Source organism: Palaemon carinicauda, chromosome 11, assembly GCF_036898095.1.
Source record: "Palaemon carinicauda isolate YSFRI2023 chromosome 11, ASM3689809v2, whole genome shotgun sequence".
Taxonomy (NCBI): domain Eukaryota; kingdom Metazoa; phylum Arthropoda; class Malacostraca; order Decapoda; family Palaemonidae; genus Palaemon; species Palaemon carinicauda.
Window position 1 is genome coordinate 38,673,059 of NC_090735.1, and position 3,032 is coordinate 38,676,090.

The following is a 3,032-nucleotide window of genomic DNA, read 5'->3' on the forward strand; positions in this document are numbered from 1 at the left end:
CCACATGCCTCTGGTGCACGTCTTCACTCGACAGTCTGACGCCTGGTCCGCCCGTCAACGCCGACATCTCTCCGCCGTGGCTGAATACAATTGCACCCTCCAATACGTCCCTGGGAAAATGAATCCCGTTGCCGATGCCCTGTCAAGAAACACGTTGGCTGCCGTTCAACTGGGATTGGATTATAACGCCCTGGCTGAAGCCCAACGACAGGATCCAGAGTATCAAGCTTGTAGGACATCCTGCATGTCCCTCCGTTGGGGAGATTTTCCCCCCGAAGACTCCAACACCACCCTCCTCTGTGAGGTCAGTACTGATAGATCGCGACCTTGGATTCCTGCTCCCATGCGCTGACAGGTGTTTGATTTCATTCACGGCCTTCCACATCCTTCGTACCATTTTACTGCACAGCTGCTGAAAGCAAAGTTCATTTGGCACGGCATTTCTAAGGATGCTAAGGATTGGGTCTGCGCTTGTACTTCTTGCCAAACTTCCAAAGTACATCGACACACGGATTCAGGAGTGGGCACCTTTCCTCAACCTCAGAGTCGTTTTGCACACATTCACGTCGACGTTGTAGGCCCCCTACCCACATCACAAGGACATCGTTACCTGTTTACCGTCATAGACCGCTCCACTCGTTGGCCTGAAGCCATTCTCATGGAAACTGCAACGTCCGCCTCATGTACATCTGCCTTACTCTCTGGATGGATTTCAAGATTCGGTATCCCTGAGCATATTACTTCTGACAGGGGAACCACTTTCCCCTCTCAATTGTGGACGTCATTAGCGAATCTCCTGGGCATCGCCCTACATCAGACAATGGCCTACAACCCCGCTGCCAATGGAATGGTTTAACTTTTTCATCACACCCTCAAAGCAGCTTTGATGTCCCGCTGCAAGGATTGCAACTGGTTTACTCAACTTCCCTAGGTCCTCTTGGGACTAAGGACCACTCCTAAAGACGCCCTCGACGTCTCGGCAGCTGAAATGGTGTATGGCGACCCGTTGGTCGTCCCTGCCGAATTTTTTCCTTCTACAACCTTCTCCGACGATCTCCAGCGCATACGTCACGTCGTGGGAAAATTTACTCCGTGCCGCCAGACTTACAAGCCCCCAGCGAAGCATCACATACCAACGAACGTCTTCCTGCGCAACGACACTAGCAAGCCACCACTAACGCCCCCTCACACGGGCCCTTTCCTTGTGATCCGACGCAGTCCGAAAGCATTCCTACTAAACATTCGGGGCAAAGAAGACTGGGTCTCCATTGATCGTCTAAAACCTGCTTATCTTCTGCCAGATGACCCGCCTACAGTTCGCCTCTCTAGATCAGGGAGCCCTATTTAACATGTACAGTATGTCATTTTTAGGGGGGGAGCCATGTACCAACCGTGTGTCACACAATTGTACATAATTATTTTGTATATATTATGCTTGTATCTGCGCTCTTCCCTCGCACTAAAAAGAACCTGAATGATCATGTCTCCGTTTTGCTCTGTAACATTGTCTGTCTCTCGAACAGGTCATGTCCTGTTGCCTTGAGGTTTTGTATATACAGAAGAGTGTTCCTTAATAAAACTCAGTTGATTGCATCCCGCCTCTGAGTTCACAACTCCTCTCTCGGCTCGTCACAGTACCGGTATACTTTAAATGTTTGGTCTTTATATATTTTTACAAAACAATTGATATTAATGAATGAAATTAATATAAATTTGAAATTCATTCTACAACAAACAAAACGGGATTTTCTATATTATTTGTTTTGAATGAAGATTTATACAGACCACCATTGACTAGAGAATTATATATTCATCAATAACAGGAAATTTTCAATAATTTTCTAAGTATCCAATCTCAGGTACAGACCTTATTAAGAAAATGACAAAAATGAATTCACGTAGAGGGGATATTGCATTAGATATTAATATAAAGCCGAAATTACCCATCATATAAAATATAATTTTACCGTCATAGATCAGACACTCCCTCCTTATTCATAATAGTTTAGCTTACTATTTAAGATGTCTAAAGTCAACTCTCACACCCCTTCCCTCTCCTTCCCGTTTCTTTCTTTCTTTCTTTCTTTTAGGTCCTCGAGTAATCAGAGAAGCTCTTTTATCAATTTAGCTTGTGCAGAAATTACGAGTAATTCATCAAAGGAAACGCCGTTGTTATCCTAATGAGAATACACACATCTCTCACAAGTTAAGTCATACCAAAAAATTAAAACATTAAAATTATAGACTGTAGCGTTAAGTATTCGTCTGGACGTTAAATTCTATGTAATTATTACGGAACCAAGTCCGGAATATTAATGACGTAAATTTCGACGGAATTCACATCTATTTTCACTGAAAGCTATCTCTCTCTCTCTCTCTCTCTCTCTCTCTCTCTCTCTCTCTCTCTCTCTCTCTCTCTCACGTAAATATTGAGGGTAATATTCTGTGTGTAAGTGCGCTCTCTCTCTCTCTCTCTCTCTCTCTCTCTCTCTCTCTCTCTCTCTCTCTCTCTCTCTCTCTCTCTCTCTCTCTCTCTCTCCTCATTTCTTTCGGAAATGATGAGGGTAATATTCCTTTGTGTTAAAGTGACTGATAACATCATATTCTTTTCCTTATTTCGATTTTAAAATGATGGTTGTTATTTTCTTTCAACTGAACCTGTTGCAATGGATTATTTCATAATAGATGGTCATTATTTTCTCTTTATATAATCATTGCTGCTTTCGCCTTATCTTTGTTCATGAATAATGAAATTTGGGACACATGACCCAGCACTGAGGCCAAGGACGTCCCCTCAAACTGATGTGCAATGAGTCGTTCAGATTCATAAGAGAAATTTTTTAAATTTAGACAACATAATTATAGTAAGGAAGGTACTCGAAGGTGATCCGAAAAAATGTAATTTCAAAGGACTATTGTGTATTACTTTTGTTATCCAACAACAATGCAAGTGTCAATCTTATTTTAATTTTCCTCATGTACTTCACTGTTCTGAAATTAGGCCTGAAGAGTCATTTATTTTCAAGATTTAA